The sequence below is a fragment of the Mustela nigripes genome, chromosome 12 (assembly GCF_022355385.1).
Source record: "Mustela nigripes isolate SB6536 chromosome 12, MUSNIG.SB6536, whole genome shotgun sequence".
NCBI lineage: Eukaryota > Metazoa > Chordata > Mammalia > Carnivora > Mustelidae > Mustela > Mustela nigripes.
Window position 1 is genome coordinate 36,049,220 of NC_081568.1, and position 18,061 is coordinate 36,067,280.

The window sequence follows — 18,061 nt, forward strand, 5'->3', positions numbered from 1 at the left end:
CAGAGACAACAATGAGATGATACCTGGAGAGGCCAAAGGGCAGCAAGGTGCTAGATCTGTGTGTCTCAGAGCCTCAGGCAAGGCCAGCCCCCAGCTGAGTACCACACAGTGATCCCAGTTGATACTTCTTGATACTTTTTGAAGGAGAAATGCCCAGCTGAGCCCTGCCTAAACTCCTGGCCCACACAATTGGGAGATAACACTGTTGTTTTAAACCACTAAATTTTAGGGTAACTTGTGTCACCACACTAAATGATCCAAACACTGTCCTCTGAACGCATACTGTCCCTACAGTTAATCTGACAACTAATAATTTATAGTCTTGTGACTTGATCTTCATTATTGGCTTCAAGTTACATTTAAATATTTTATTAGTATTCAGCTCATTATATAATTATATCTTCTTTCCCAATTCCATTACAACTCTTTTCAGTACTTCAAAATAGTTCCACAAGTCTTTGTATTACCTGCACTATCTTAAAATAAATAGTACTCCTTGTGTGCTCTCTTTTTTACTTATTAGAGAATCAGTTAAGAAATACATTTTTTCTTTTTTTCCCCCCTAAAACTTGTGTTTGTGGAATAATGCTAAAAAATTCTTATTTTTATTTTCTTTTAGGATATAAGCTGTTGTTGAGTGAAAAAATGTGTGACAGGGTACTAGAAAGGGGTGAAAATGAGAAGGGGAATGTGGATGTGGGTTACCTCTTATGGAAGGCAATATTTAATTTTTTTAAATTATTATTGAAGGAAACATTACATCAAACAGTAATAGGTGAAAGGACGTGTTTCACTGTATCAATGCCAACAAGTCAAAATGTCTATCTTTGTCAATCTGACAGTTGACAAACAGCATGAATTTACAGTTTAACTTCTATTTGTTTTATTGTAAGTTGGGGTGAGCTTTTTTAAGATGTGAAAATATCATGTCCAAATGTTGTTGCAAACAACAAAATCCAGTCTGGCTAGTTTCAGCAGAAAAATAAGCACTTAAAGTTTATTAGGTACTACTTGGGATTGTTGAAAAAAACAGACTCGAGGATAAACTTCCAGAAGCACCAGGATTCATGCAGTAGACTCACCAAATATCGATACCATGGATGTGTCCGCCATCAAACAGGAGATGCTGGGGACTCCATACCCTATTGCTTCTACCCCTGAGGCCACTGCAGGGCAGCAACTGGCCCATGCAATGCCCACTGCTACCTTCACCAGCCAAATGGGAGTGCTGCTGCGCTCCTCTGCTCCTCTTGGAATCAGTCTCCCTCCCCTAGGAGTGCCCAAGGCCAGAGTGCATGCTAGCTTCAAGACAGGCTGAGTGTTTGAGCTCTGACCTCAATGGGAGAAGGCAGGATTCCTAACATGAAAATCTCCCCAAATATAGAAATGTTTTCAAAATAGGGCAAGATGCCCTGAATATCCACTCCAGTCCTCCGCACTAGGACAGGCAACATTGCTTCATACTTGTTCTTTGAAACAAAAGCAGACGCTCCCCAACTTAATACATGAGGTACTCACTTCGAATGCGGACACCCCATTCTACCCAGAAAGAAGCCTGTCTCATTAGAAGGGGACGCTGGATCCCTGACTTGGACAGATGTCTGGTCCAAGGTTCTGGGTCGGGAACTAGTAGTATATTCATTTCACATACATTTTTGTAAAATGTGCTAAAGTAAACACTTTAACTGGAATTATTAAATATTTATTAAATAATATTAAATAATAATATTTATTAATAATAATATCAAATATTTATTAAAATAATTATCAAATAATATTTATTAAATAATAAAAATAATATTAAATAATATGACCATGTATTTCTACTCCAGCTGCTCTTGCAATTCACTTTCCATGTCAGATGGCATCCTCTGAATGTTTTGGGGATCCTGCTAAGAGGAAGTTGAGTTAAGAACACATTTCATAGGGATTATTATAACATAGTTTTGCATTTTGTAGTCCCTTTGGTATAAGCAGTAAGTTATTGCTGGTCACCCAATCAGAAGTGGCTTAAAAAGCATTACAGAACTTTTGCTGTGTAACCCAACCAGCCCTATGACTTAATCGGCTCTCTGGGCATCCCAACTTAAAGGTGAAGAATCAGAGACCAGATCCCGATACGCTCTGTATGGTCACTTGGCACCAGAAGTAAGTCGGTAGAGAGGGAGAAGGATCCCATTGCCAGATCAAAGGTGTAATGGACTGAATTATATCCCCCGTACCCACCCAATTCATATATTGAAGCTCTAACCCTCAGTAGCTTAGATTGTAACTGTGTTTGGAGATAAACCCGTAAAGAGGTAATTAAGATTAAATGAAGTCATATGGGTAGGCATGGGATCTGATGGACCTAATCCAGTATTGCACCCTTATAAGAAAAAGAGGGCACCTGGGTCTTTCAGTTGGTTAAGTATCTAACACTTGAACTCAGCTCAGGTTTTGATCTCAAGGTCATTAGTTTAAACCCCATGTTGGAATCCACCCTGGGCATGGACCTTATGCTAAAAAAAAAAGGAAAGACACCATAGTCAGGACACACATACACACACAAAAAAAGGTTGTGTGAGGACATGAGGACATAAACTGATGGCAGCCATGTGCAGGCCAAGGAAAGAGGCCTCAGGAGAATCCAAACCTACTTCCATAATTTGTCACTATCTACTTAATTTTTGGTAATAACTTTTCCTAGTATGCTTTTTGTCTTGTGACTTTATCACCCAAAATTATTTGTTATGTAGTCTAACTAACCAGTATTTTTAAAAAATGGTCCATGTTTTTGTCATACCTAGAAAAGCCTTCATTGTTTAAAGAAAAAAATAAAGTCATCCTAAGTTTTCTTCCATTCTTTTTTGCGTTCTCTTTTTTATGTTTGCAATTCATGTTAATATAAATGCTAATCTTTAAAAATGTAAATTTACTATGTAAATTTATGGTAATAATTATGACTTATCTTCCTGTCATCTTCAGCCATCTTTTATTTTAGAATTTTATGTCATGTTTGATTTTTGGCAATAAACTAACCAGTCATTTAAATAAATTGTTCATGGGCGCCTGGGTGGCTCAGTGGGTTAAAGCCTCTGCCTTCAGCTCAGGTCATGATCCCAGGGTCCTAGGATCGAGCCCTGTGCTCAGCAGGGAGCCTGCTTCCTCCTCCTCTCTCTCTCTCTCTGCCTGCCTCTCTGCCTACTTGAGATCTCTGTCTGTCAAATAAATAAATAAAATCTTTGAAAAATTAAATAAATAAATGAATAAATACTTCATTTATTATTTGTTTAATTTTGCTGACTATTTCTCATATTTCAAGTTATGTCAGAGAAGTGACGATGTTTAGTTAAGATTATGGGGAGGAGTGGCTAACCAAACATGTGAATAAGAAGGGATATTAAATAATCTGTATATGTCCAATTATCTGAATATTTGCCTGATGAAAGTAAAGATTTCATGCTGGACTGTATCTTAAGAGCTGCAGCTCATGTTCACATTTTGGATTTGAAGGAATTTATAGAAGGCAAAATCAAGATGTCAAAACACTGATCCCTAAAATTTTACCTCAACATTTCCAATGTTGGGGGGGCAGATGGTGAGAGAGAACATTTTTCATTATAAACGACTAAAGTTTCAATTTATATCCGAATATTTGACTTTATGTATGGAGTTTTATCTCAGAATAGAACTAGCATATTATTTCCCATAACGTTTTAATTGTTTTGTTATTTTTTAAAAAAATTAAAATTAAGTTAGATAAAACTAATTCATCTCTATGACTAGGTATTTGGCCATTTGTGGTGATCTTGTTTTTTCTTAAACTGTTGCAGAGAAGGCATACTCTATTTTAGGATCAGCAGCATGTTAGGTGTTCTATAAATGTCTTTTTGAAGATGGGTGAAATAGATAAGCAGTAACTCTGGGTTTGGCTTCTGATACAAAGTAGCTTTATATGCATTCTAGAAGATTAATGGTTGCTCAGGAGAGTTAATAAATATAGGTTTTTGTTTGTTAAGGAACTTTTGACCAAAAGGGAAAGGCAGAATATTTAGTTCTTCTCAGTGTAGAAAATTTAGCAAAAATGGGTGCCTGGGTGGCTCAGTGGGTTAAGCCTCTGCATTCGGCTCAGGTCATGATCTCAGGGTCTTGGGATTGAGCCCTGCATCCAGCTCTCTGCTCTGTGGGGAGCCTGCTTCCCCCCCTCTCTCTCTGTGCCTGCCTCTCTGCCTTCTTGTGATCTCTGTCTCTGTCAAATAAATAAATAAAATATTTTTTTAAAAAGGAAAATTCACAAAAATGGAGATAGTATATGAAAAAGAGAAACCTCTGTGTGTGGATGAGACAGGCTTGTTGATTTATACTGGTTAAAAGAATATTTATTTGAAAGCAGTGGTTTTGAGTCACAGCACTACCATTTCATCTTTTTATGAATTTAGAAATAGTCACCACTCCAAAGTTCGGTTTCCTTTCCTATAAAACAAGGAAATAGTACATAACTGCCAATGTTGTAAAGAAAAAATGTTTTGGCACTATTGCAAACTATAAAACAAAATATGTGGATGTTTGTTGTAATGATTTTGTTGTTATTACCACTATTGTTATAGATTGCACAATAGTGGTACTTTTTTTTCTTGAGGTAATTTTGTGCAAAAGGCATCCAATTTGGAGCTGTGCCTTCTGCACTGGAGCTTGGAATAAACGCTACCAAGTCTGTAAGGAACAGATTTTATTGGCAAAACATATAATGGATGTGATCACCAGAAAGAAAGGCAGAAGTTGGCCAATACCTCCCCTTATATCCCACAATACCATGAAGAGTCACGCTAACACCAGAATATTCTACTGGACATACAATGCAAGTTTAACATTCAGGGGAAGGACCCTATCCCACTGTGCATAAAGAGGAGCCACTTTGATAGATTTTGTAGCCAAGACATTCAGAAATGGTGGAGAAATACCAGCTTCCAACACACTGTGACCTTGGTGCCCATGCAAAGCTAGATTTAGGCACAGTTACTTTTGGAGGGAGGGGAAGGAAGAGTAAAAAGCAGTGTTAGAATAAGGAGAATTGTGTGAAGTTTAATTTAGAAACAGATCCCTGAACCCCCACCTGAATTGTATGTTGTTGGGCAAAGGCCCTTTTCCCACCCTCAGAGAAAATGGAAGAGAGGAATCTAAGGGTCGTTAGTCTTGGATCTGCAGATTTGAAGGTGTGAGTACTCAGGACTGGACACCTAATTTGTGGGGTTCAGAGCAAAACTAAAATGCATACCCGTTGTTCAAAAATTACTAATGTTACGATGACTCCATAGAGAATTAAACCATGTATCCAGCCCTGATTAGGATAGGATTCAGTGTGACTGTACAAGTTTGTTCTGTCTCTGTAGAGCTGCTGCATGGGTACTTCACTGAAAATAGGAAGATCAGTCAGTGTCCTCAAACACACTGAATGCTAGATGCTAAAAACCTTTTTTTCTCTTTCCTTTTTTTTTTTTTTTTAATTTAACTATACCTGACACACAATGTTACATTAGTTTTAGGTGTGCAACATGTTGATTTCACAACTCTATGTATTATGTTATATTTACAACAAGAGAGCTACCATCAGTCACCATAAGACGATTATATAACACATTAACTATATTCCTTATGCTGTAACTTTCATTTCCATGACTTATTCAATCCATAACTGGAAGCCTGTATCTTTTTACTAATTGACTATTACCTTTACCCTCCAGATAGGAGATTAAAAGAAGACTTTCAGGTGTATGTGACCAGCCTAAGAGTCCCCAAAGTATTTAAGATGATCTTCAAATGAATCTCAAAGTCAGAAAAGTCCCATATATTTGTTCTGAATGATTAAAATAAAACTTTTAATCCCTACAGTCTTGAACAAGAATAGATAAAAAAGATCACCAAACACCCAAGGAAAAGATTTAATATGGAAACAGAAACCAAAACAGAAGAAACTTAACTTATTAGTAAAAATTATATACAGACAAGAAATTTCAGTAGAAAATTATCATAAAAATCCTCAGATTAATAAATGATATTCCATCTATGAAAAAAAGAACAAGCTATTATGAGAAAGAACATTTTGGGGGGGAAATTAGATTTTAAAACATGATGAAAGAAATGAAAAGGTTTGGGAAAATAAAGTTGAGGAAAACCTCACAGAAAATAAAGCAGAAGGACAGAGAGATGGCTGTAGGAAGAGAAAAAAGGTAATATTGTATAATTAGTCCAGGAGGCCCAATATCCAAATAATAGAAATATAGAACAAAGAAAATTGAGGAAATCAATAATGAAATAATTCAAAAATTAACTAAATCTGAAGGAAATGCAGGCTGAATGTTTCCACCAAATTCCCAGTTGAATGAAAATAGACTCATATCAAGGACATTACTGTGAAATTTCAGAACACTGTGGATAAGGAGAAATCATACTGGTTCACTAGAAGGGGATATGGTAAAAAAAAAAAAAAAGAGTAGTTTTGATATTCTTTTTTTTTTTTTAAAAGATTTTATTTATTTATTTGACAGAGAGAAATCACAAGTAGATGGAGAGGCAGGCAGAGAGAGAGAGGGAAGCAGGCTCCCTGCTGAGCAGAGAGCCCGATGCGGGACTCGATCCCAGGACCCTGAGATCATGACCTGAGCCGAAGGCAGTGGCTTAACCCACTGAGCCACCCAGGCGCCCCAGTTTTGATATTCTTAATAGAAGAGAAACACCTCCAAAATTCTGCAGAGAAATGTTTCCAAGCTAGAGTTATAGGCCCTGTTGAAATGTCAACTAAATGTGAGTACAAAATAAAAACATGGTAAAGTATGAACTATCTCAAAAAATTTATCTCCCATCCATACTTGTTTTCAGCAAGCTACTGAAGAAAGTCCTCCTCAAAATCAAGAGAGTAAGTCTAATTAAAGGGGGAAATATGGGAACAGGAAGGAAGATCCTAGGATGAGAAACAATTACAAAAAATATCTCAGACTCATCAAAACACAGAAGAGTAGTGAGGAAAGTATGATTAATACTTTATGTTAATTAGAAATCCTACAGTATTCTTTTATTAAATATAATTTTTGTTGGTTGCTCTTTCTATATGAAATCTTTTCCTTGGGTGTCGGGTGATCTTTAGCTGTTTATTCTTGTTCAAGATTGTGGGAATGAAAAGTTTATTTTAATCACTCCGAACATATAACATGGGACTTTCCTGACTTTCAACTTCATTTGAGAAGTGTTTTTTTTTTAAGATTTTATTTTTAAGCAATTTTTACACCCAACATGAGGCTCCAACCTACAACACAAGATTAAGAGTCACACACTCCACTGACTGAGCTAGCCAGGCACCCCCACTTGAAGATTATCTTAAATGTTTTTGGGGACCCTTGGGCTGGTCGTATACTCCTGAACATATAATTTTTGGTAGACACACATAATTATACAAAGGAACTTTGTTTTATTTCTAGTTTACCAAATGTTTTTGTACTTAACAGATTCTTTTGACTCAATCGCTCCTGATCAATTACCTTTAAAAGTAAAATTTAAATAGAAATTGCATCAATTTATAGATTAATTTGGGGAGGATTGACATCTTTGTAATGCTGAGTCCTCTCTGTTTTGTTATCACCATTTTATTGAGTCTTGAGAAATTTTAAATTTTCCTTCTTGTAAGTTTTACATGATTTTAGGTAAATCTACTCACAAAGGGGTACGTGGGTGGCTCCGTCAAACGACCAACTTTTGATTTTAGCTCTGGTCATGATCCTGGGATGGAGCCCCGAGCTCCAGGTGCCATGCTCAGTGGGGATTCTGTTTGAGGATGCGTTCCCTCTCCCTCTGCCCCTCCCCCAGCTCACACTATCTCTGTCTCTCTCAAATGAATAAATAAATCATTAAAATATATTCATGAGTATATAATTCATAGCATTTTGTTTTTGTTTTTGTTAAAAGTATTTTAAAATAGGGGGTGCCTGGGCAGTTCAGTGGGTTAAGCCTCTGCCTTCAGCTCAGGTCGTGATCTTGGGGTCCTGGGATTGAACCCCACATTGGGCTCTCTCCTCTGCAGGGAGCCTGTTTCCCCCTTACCCTCTGCCTGCCTCTCTGCCTACTTATGATATATCTCTCTCTCTCTCCCCCTGTGTCAAGTAAATAAATAAATAAAATCTTTAAAAAATGTATTTTAAAATAAATGCCTGTATTTTGTTATTTCTATAAATTTAAAAAAAAAAGTGGGCTCCCCACTCTCTATCATTCCCCGTCCTTGTGTTCTCATTCTGTCCTCCAGCTTTCTCAGTAAGCAAGCACAGAACCCCAAGACCACCCTTGACACCTTCAGCCACTCTGTGCGTGCCAGAGCATCCCCCCTTCCATGCAGTCTTACTGTCCCCAGCATGGCCTCTTGTCTCCTCCTTTATGCTGCTGCTATTGAGCAACATGAGGCTGGTGGGGTCTGGCTCCAGCCTCACCCTGGCCCCAGAGCTGTTGCTAGGCCCCTGGCAGGCTCCCTGGCTGCTGACGCACACCCGGGGCTACATGGCCCATCCTGGCCTGCTCCCGAGTCCGCTGCTCCTGCCCACGCCATGTCAGTGTCAAGAGGGCAACCTGGGCACATGGCAGCTCCTGCATGCCTCTGCCCTGCTGCCCTTGGCTGCTGGGCTAATAGGTGTGTTGCTGACAGGTCTCGGGGTGTTCAGTGCTGCTGTTGGCTACACCTCCATGCCTGTCCAGCTGGCCATGCTGGCTGAGCAGAGTTACCCCTTCGACCTCCCCAGGGGTTCCTATCACTGTGGCTGCTGCTATGGCTGCTGCTGGCCTTGCACCACTGCTCAGCTCTGAGCCACCCTTCCTGTAGCTGTTCTGCAGCCTATGTGGGGCCTGGCTTATGCAGCTGGGACCTTGCAGTGCCTGGAGCTCTCCCAGCTGAAGCCATGAGCGCTGCAGGAGGGCCTCTTGTGCAGGGCCCTGGCAGGGCACAGGCCACTCTGATGCCTTCCCACCCCACATGGCCTGGCTGAGCTGCCCACCTGGTCCCCATCCAATTGGAGTGAGGTCTCTTGCCCCTGGACTTCCTTACATGGCCTCCCGTCCCAAAGTGAAGGCTCAGCCCAGCTCCTGCCAGGCCTGGGGCCTGGGTAGCAGATCTGGGAGGGCTACGGAGAGGGGAGCCCAGCCTGGGCTTAGCCCAGCTTCTCCTCAGGGACTCCACTGTGGGCAGCCCGAGAGGAAGAGATGCTGCAGGAGGGGATCCAGGCCTCACTCGTGAGGGGCCCGCACAGTGTCCTCAGAGCCCATGATGGCTGCCTAAGTCCAGTCTCTGTGGCTGCAGCAGCTGGAGCACATGGGTTCCCCACAGAGCTGGCAGTGGTGGCATCGACAGCCACGGGCCGCATGGAGGGTGCCGTGAGTCACTGCTGGCTGGGGGCGTGGGGAGCGAGGTGGGCACTGAAGTCCTGGTGACTCAGGGGAGGGGTTGTCTGCCCACCCCCAAGGGCCCTGGTCCTCTGTAGCACAGGCAGACCCTCAGGTGACCACAGCCTTGGCCTGTGAGTGGGTAGTGTAAGGACCTATTTAGAAACTATCCCTGCTCCCCTTCCCCTAGGGGATTTACTTGGAAACAAGTCCCAGGTAACAAAAGCCCAGACATAAGGGTGGGTCAGGCCAGGTGGAGACATCCGATCAGTGCGCCACTCCTAATCAAGCTGTAATAGGCTGGGTCAAATGTCTACTAGGGTAAATTGTAACTCAGTTGGTCACTTAGCATCGCTATGGAGTTTCCTGTGTGTGTTACAATCTCATTGGCCACCTGGGCCTGGCCAGGCCCGACTGCATGGTTTTTGCCCTTAAAAGCTAGTCTGTGAAACAGAGAAGGTTTGCCCTCTCTTGTAAGAGGTGTGGCCCCCAACGTTTGGTTAGATTCTTTTTTTTTTTTTTAAAGATTTTATTTGTTTATTTGACAGACAGAGATCACAAGTAGGCAGAGAGGCAGGCAGAGAGAGAGAGAGGAGGAAGCAGACTCCCTGCTGAGCAGAGAGCCTGATGTGGGACTCGATCCCAGGACCCTGAGATCATGACCTGAGCCAAAGGCAGCGGCTTAACCCACTGAGCCACCCAGGCGCCCCTAGATTCTTGAAGCTTGGCGTGAAATAAAGCTTTGCTTGACCTTTGCTTTGTATCAGTCTTGCTCCTTTAATCATGGACCCATTATTGGGGCATACCAGGTAGTCTACCCAAGCTCCCGTTCTGTCTGCAGAGAGTCACAGTGTGATATAGGAGAGCCCCCCATCCACCCCACACCCCACCCTGGCACTGCCTAGAATAAATACCAGTTTGCTTCCCCCCCACCCAGAACAAGTATTATCATATATATTATCTTCTAAATAGTCACCTTACTAAATTATTTTGTTCCTTTTAATAGTTTTTTAATTGACTTTCCAGGATTTTCTATGTAGAAAATCACACAAATTGTAACTAATGGTGACTTTTTTTTGTTTCTCCCTTTCGATATTTATTTCTCTTATTTAAGTGCTTGTTTTATCACATTTGGCCCCACATTTTCATGCAATAATCATGGTACTTAATTTGAAACAATAGAATAAACCAGATTCTGGTAAATTTTGGCAAAACAAAACAGTAAAAATAGCTCAAGGAAAACTGGAGAGCCATATTTGGAAAATAAGTATGATATTAGTGGAGGAAAAGAGAAACAATTCAGTGAAGAATAGAGAGACAAAAGGAGACACTCCTGTACGTGAGAATATACACAATGTTTCAGAATAGTGAGGAATAGAAAGATAATCCAATAAATTAGAGGCTAATGTGTTATCCACTTTGATAGATATATTTAGGTTCTTATCACACACATCATATGAACTGATAAATTCTAAATTCATGAGAGTTCTAAAGATAAAACTATAAAATTGTGTAAAAGCTATAGGATACACAGATTATCTTAGTGATAGAAAAGGACATTAGAAATACAGAAAAAGACTGATATTTTTGACTACATAAAAATTTGAAGAAAATTTATACATGATGAAAGACACCACAAGATAAAAAACAAAATACAGATTAGGAGAAAATATGTACAGTGTGTCATCTATAAAGAGTTAATATCCCTAATATTAAAAGAACACCAATATGTTGGGAAAATTGGACAGCCACATGCAGAACAATGAACCAGAACCATTTCCTTACATGATACACGAAAATAGACTCAAAATAGATAAAAGACCTAAATGTGAGACAGGAATCAGTCAAAATCCTAGAGAACACAGGCAGCAACCTCTGTGACCTTGGCTATAGCAATTTCTTGCTAGACATGTCTACAAAGGCAAGGGAAACAAAGGCAAAAATGTACTATTGGGACTTCATCAAGATAAAAGGCTTTTGCACAGCCAAGGAAGCAGTCGACAAAGCCAAAAGACAACGGACAGACTGGGAGAAAATATTTGCAAGTGACATATCAGATAAAGAGTTAATATCCAAAATCTATAAAGAGCTTATCAAACTCAACACCCACAGAATAAATAATCCAATCAAGAAATGGGCAGAAGACATGAACAGAGTATAAAATCATCAGTACAAATGATGAGGACTCCACTTTAAAATAAAGTGGCATGGGATACATTTGGGGCAATATATAAGTGGATTAAGATTAGTCTTAAAGATCTGGGTAAGAAAGAGTTCATTGCACTTTCTCAGCTTTCTTTGTGAGTACCCAAATAACAAAGATCTCAGTTCATAGCTTCTGCAATGAATTTCTGCAAGGATCAGAAATAAAAAGGACAGATGGAGCCATCAGCAAAGTCAATGGCACAGTCGCAGCCTGAAAAGCAAGCTCATTCAGATCAGGGCACCCTTGGAGAACCCAAGTGTACAACAAGCTCTTCAGAGTCTCAGCATCTTCCAGACCTTTGAGGGGACAAATTACATTCTCCATCTGTTTGTAGCCCAGCCAGGCTTCTTAGCCAAAAGAGAAGAGCTCTGTTGTCTTGGGATGCTTTGAAAAAATATTTTAGAAGTGCTGGTCCCTTTTCGTTGAAGCAAAGAAACAGGGCAGACCAGGGCAAGGGCGTGAGTCTGAGCGAATGTGCCCCAGCATGCTGGCAAAGAGGATCTGGAAAGTTTTGCCACCATCGTGAAATCAGGTAGGATGGCCAAAATACTGGCTGCAACACCTGGAAGACAGTGTTGCTGATCCCTATGCCATGGTGCTATCCTCTCCAGCGGCAGAGATAGCTCCGTAATTTGCAGGACCCAGTGCAGAATGGAAGTGTGAGGTCCCTGTTCAAAAAGCAGGAAGAAGTTACATTCTAAGTACTAAACTATAAAGCTTTTTACCTTTCTTCTGTGGTCTCGCTCTGGACTTCTCCTACCATTTTTATTTGTTCTGTAATGTTCTAAGTAGAAAAAAAAAAGTTAAGTACTAGAAAGAATTTTACCATTCAGCTTTATATTGTTCAATACCAGATTAGATGCAAATATAAGAATGTATAATTCACATGCAGAGTCACTGAAATTACACAATTCATATGCCATAGTTCATACCTACATGTTTTTGGTTCTTACAAAGTGAGTTAAAATGTTACATAAAAGTAATTCTGCTGTTTTTATTTTGCTTCTTGGCACATGCACATTCCACCAACACCCTACCTTCAACTTACTGATGAGCAAAGAAGAAATGAAAGGGAAAAGACCTAAGGGTTACCCTTTCTTCCTTTATGTCATTTTCAGTGTAAGTGCCAATGAGGACGGATAGTTTACATGTATTGATTCCAAAGGTGATGCATTCTTTCATCTAGCATTTATTAATGGAGATTATTTGATAGTAATCTACCAAATTTAAGAAATTACAATGTACATATAATAAATACATATTCTATCTCAGTATTTGTTTTCCTGAATACCTGAGTCAAGAGATATTAAAGAAACATATTAAGTTACCCTTAAGAGTTACTCATAAATTGAGTTAAATATACTGATAAATGATTCATGCCACATATGTGAAAGTGAGTACTAAAAAAACACAGATATTTTGGATACACATGTAGAACTTTGCAGGCACATGCACACATATACATATGCAAGTGTGCATACCCACACTTGCACATGCACACACACACACACACACACACACTCTCTCTCTCTCTCATGTATTTATTCAACTTTTCCTCCAAACTGAAAATGAATGCATTGTGAAAGACTAAATTCCTCTAGGCTAGTAGGGCAAAAATTCATCTTCATTTTACAATTATTATGCGTACTATCTATAAAAAATACTGTCATTTCTTTACAAAATATTTTGTTTTCACTAAAGATTATATAACATAATAAAACTTTAGAAACTATAAAGATAATATATTTAAAGTTAAGAAAACACTTTACTTATAAACATTATCAGGAATTGCTCTATGAATATATATACCCAACACGGGGCTCTAACACAAAACCCCAAGATCCAGAGTTGCATGCTTCACCAGTTGAGCCAGCCAGGCACCCCAGCCCCAGCCCACTTTAAAAGCAATAATCTTTGGAAGTTTTTGGAGTGCTTTCAAATAACTGATTATGCCCACTAGTGACCCTACCTGTTTCCTATTTCAACAAAGCATTTGTCTTTGAAGTGGAGTATGTGAGATCAGATACTGCTCCACAAGGAACTGAAATTCTAGACACCTGCCCTTCAGTTTCACTTCTCTGTAATCCACTCAAGTTTGTAAAAAGGAAGAGAGGGTAGCATCTACACACAAAGGAAGAGAGGAGTGGAAGGTAAGATAAACCCTCAAGAGTTTATTACTAAAGAATGTCCTAGGTGGAATTCGGTTTCCTTCATGATTTCAGCTCTTCCACTAACTATGTACACATTTCCAGAAAGGAGTACTAGCCTGGTTAGCATCTCTGCGCTCACGGCTACTATGTCCTTGACACCAAGAGCCAAATGTTTTTCTAAAATTTGAATTTCATCAACATTATACTATTTTACAGTGATTTCATGCTATTGGAACACAGCTTTTAGTATTACTTCTTGTTTTCTATATAACATCTTCTATTGGTCTGAGTTATAATTAATCATATAAAACACTTTTAAAATATTTTGCCTCTTTTGCTTGCTGGAAAATATTCAGAGATTCTTAGTTAACAAAACAGTAGTGCCCTCTTGTAATGGAAGGACATGACATGCTCTTAACATAGCTTCATTTTAAATCTCTCTCTCTCTCTCTCTCTCTCACACACACACACACACACACACACACACATGCATCTATATGACGAAAAGTAGATATCTAAAGATATATACACACTTATATAGGTATGTATATAACATATATATTCATATATATTATTTCAAACTCATATATATGACAAAATTTTCAGTTTAAGTATCCCCAAGAATGTGATTGGAAAAGTCAGAAATATTTGACTGAAAGTACAAATTCTTCATGCAAAGCAAAATGTAAGGTGTATTACTCTTTAAAATATGAAGCTATATATAGAACTTAAAAGTTAACAGAACTTTTTAGGCTGTGAACTGACTAGTGTTGTTAAAATAGCAACATAATCCTGTAAAATGGCTGTTCCATTTAACTCTAATTTTCCCAGTCTAAGGTAGAACCTGAGCTTATTTCAATCCCTCTCATTCTCAAATCAAACTATATACCACAAAAAAAAAAAAAGCCAAAAAAATGCACTATAGTTTGAAATCTGCATGTTAATGAAGCAGTGGTTGATTGGTAGAAAAATTTACTGGAAAATATTTTTAAACAACCGAAAATAAAGGTGTCTCAAAATATAGCCAGTGCAGGAAAGTACAATTTTAAGTGTCACCAACTATGGTTAGTTTGATTTAAAAATCAAGACTCAAGGTATACAGTGTTCTACTCTAATACTTCCAGATTGGATTCAAGTCAGCATTGACTTTGAAATTTTTTATGACTTCAGATTTTATGTAGTTATTTTTCTTAGGCTTTTTCTATCTTTAAACTTTTGTGATGGAATGCTTTGAGACATTCCAGGTGATTTTTGTGAGAATAAACTTCATGGACACAAGCTTCCAATTTTCAGGGTTCCTCCCCAACATTGGAGAAATTCTTTCTGCCATTACTACCCATAATTTTCCAGTCTCCACAATTCATTTTTTCTTACAAGCAACCCTTGTTAATATACTTCTTTCATATATACCATTGAATTTGTAAGCCTATAATCTAATTAATATAAAAGAGAAATGTAATCAATAGAAATATAATTTGGAAGGTCTTACTGCCTCAAAATTGTTCTAATTTCAAATAACACCATTGAGGAACTCTGAAATCAAGATGTCAACATCTGTTCGGGGAAATGGACATGGGTGAACTCAGAAAATTTACTCATGTTTGATTTACAGGTGAAGCAAGGGAAGAGCAGTAAAATGTGATCCAGAGACAGAACGAGAACAGACATTTGCTGATGCAGTTCCAACGGTAGGCATCACTAATATCCTAATAGTAGATCACTGGCTTACACTAGACTCATAGATGATTTTTTGTGGTTATGTGTTCATTTGTTTGTCAACAATGACCTCATCCCTTAGATGATGGCTCTCAAACCTAGTTGCACATCACCATTAATTCTGGAAATGTCTCCAAATTCAGTTTTTTAGTACCATCCAGTTCAGTCCACTGAATCAGAATCTTTGGGAGGAAAACCTATACATCTTTTCCTTCTGCCCATCCCTCTCTCCCTTTCTCCCCCCCCCCCCCCACACACACCTTCTTTCCTTCCTCTTTTCCTCTCCTTCCCTTAGGCATATTATAGGAAAAAAATCCATTGGTGCCAGATAAAAGAGAGAAACAAAGAAATAATAAAAAAGAAGAAATCACTGTCAAAAAAAAAAAATCCTTGCTTAAGGGAATAAAAGCAAATAATCAAATAGCTCTGAGTTTCTTTCTCAAGTGAAAAAAATGACAGTTTATCCAACTCATTTAAAAGTTATACGAAACTATTCAAAACCAGAAGAGGCAGCCCCCCCATTTTATTCCTTTTTAAATAAAAACATTTCTTTCAAGATTCAGTGGTCCTCACTTTCATTTTCCTATAATATGTTATTGAAACTCTTGGAGATGCTTCAGCTGAAGGCCCAGTCAGATCATTGGCTTATCTGCCTATTTATGTTTCTGTAATATGAATTCCCAAAGGAAATTTCACGGTCCAAGTTTGTCCCTAACTTTGTTCAATTTACCCCTCCCTTAATTGCTTCCATTGCCTAAAACATCCTTTCCGACCTTATTCATTTCTTGAATTCCTATTTATCCTTCTAAATGAAACTGGTTCATTCAGCAGATAATTCAATTACCGAGAGACTATTTAGTACCAAGAATTGTGATTTGCACAGAAAATACAAATGGAATTAGGCTTTGTCCCTTCATCAAAGATATTACTGTTTAGCTGTTGAGAGTGATAAGTAAATAAACAATTACAGCGACTATGATAAGAATGATGCTAAGAACACTTTGCTAAGGGGTGCCTGGATGGCTCAGTGGGTTAAAGTAGCTCAGGTCATGATCCTGGGGTCCTGGGATTGACCCCCGTGTCGGGTCTCTGCTCAGTGGGGAGTCTGCTTCCCTTCCTCTCTCTCTGCCTTCCTCTCTGCCTACTACTGTCTGTCCAGTGGATAAATAAAATCTTAAAAAAAAAAAAAAGAACACTTTGCTAATACAGCAAGCAACATATAACTAGAAGGCCGTACTAAGGTGAAACTAATAGTAATGTGTGTCTGCAATCTGTTTTTGAACTTCTCCTCTTAATATATTTTTTTAAAGATTTTATTTATTTGTTTGACAGAGATCACAAGTATGCAGAGAGGCAGGCAGAGAGAGAGGGGGAAGCAGGCTCTCTGCTGAGCTGAGAGCCCGATGCGGGGCTTGATCCCAGGACTCTGGGATCATGACCTAAGCTGAAGTCAGAGGTTTAACGCACTGAGCCACCCAGGTGCCCCTGCTCTTAATATTTTTATCATTTGAATGGAAACATAGGAAATATTCCCTTGAGGACTTGAGGGAAAGCAACACAGCAGGTGAGAGATCTAATACGCTAGAGAGCTGAACCAAGATCCAAACGAATGTCAACAGTCTATATTGATGGTCTACAATCAATGTAATCAAATCGAACAAGGGAAACATACAGTATGGGATGGAAGGCACCTACCTAGATAATACTTTTTAACAAAAGATACACAGCTTTAAGAAAATAATTTTTATACGTCATCATGGTCATATGGTTATCTAATATGATACCGTTTATTTAAAGTTCAAAAATGTACAAAAGTAAATAACGTATACATTAGGATGTTAAGAAAAGCAAAGGAATGATAAGCATAAAATTCAGATTAGGGTTTACCTGAAAGAGAGGGGGCATGTGGAGCAATGCAAATACAGCATCTTTGGGAGCAAAAGGGCACCAGCGTCAAGTGGATTGGTAACATCTTACTTCATACATCGTATGTCAGTGCGTGCATGTGTCTGTGTGTGAATTATTTCAAAATTAAATTTGAATATAATAAAAACTTTGGGGTGCCTAGGTGGCTCTGTTGGTTAAGCATCCAACTCTTGGTTTTGGCTCAGGTCATGATCTCAGGGTTGTGAGCTTGAGCCCTGCATTAAGTGGCACACTCCGCAGGGAGTCTGCTTGAAGATTCTCTCTCCCTCTGCCCCTCCCCAATCTCTATAAATAAATAAGTAAACAAACAAACAATTTTGAAAAGAAAATAATAACAACTTATTTGTATAGCAATTGTAGCCATTCAGCTAGAAAAGCAGACTCACTAGGAGGCAAATATATATCATTTGCTACAGAGAATCGGGCAGCTGTGGGAGCCAATTAAGCAACCCCAGCAAGGTGATTGTGGCTGCTTCTAACGCTGAAGCATGGAGTGCACGAGGCGGGCAGTCAGGAAGGGAAGATGGATGTAAAGTGGAGGAGACCAAGGCACAGTTGGAACCCATAAGCCCAAGCCGGAACCCAGAGAGGACAGACTGAAACCACACTCCAGTTTTTGCCTTGGATATTGTTGACAAGTATGTCCTGCAAAATCTCCAGGGTCCTC

The 18,061-nt window shown here is 39.0% G+C and overlaps 1 pseudogene; it reads left to right on the plus strand.

Moving 5' to 3' along the window:
- Positions 1–1,096: 1,096 nt before the first annotated feature.
- On the plus strand, positions 1,097–9,494 carry LOC132028113 (rhomboid domain-containing protein 3-like; annotated as a pseudogene).
- The last annotated feature ends 8,567 nt before the right edge of the window (positions 9,495–18,061 follow it).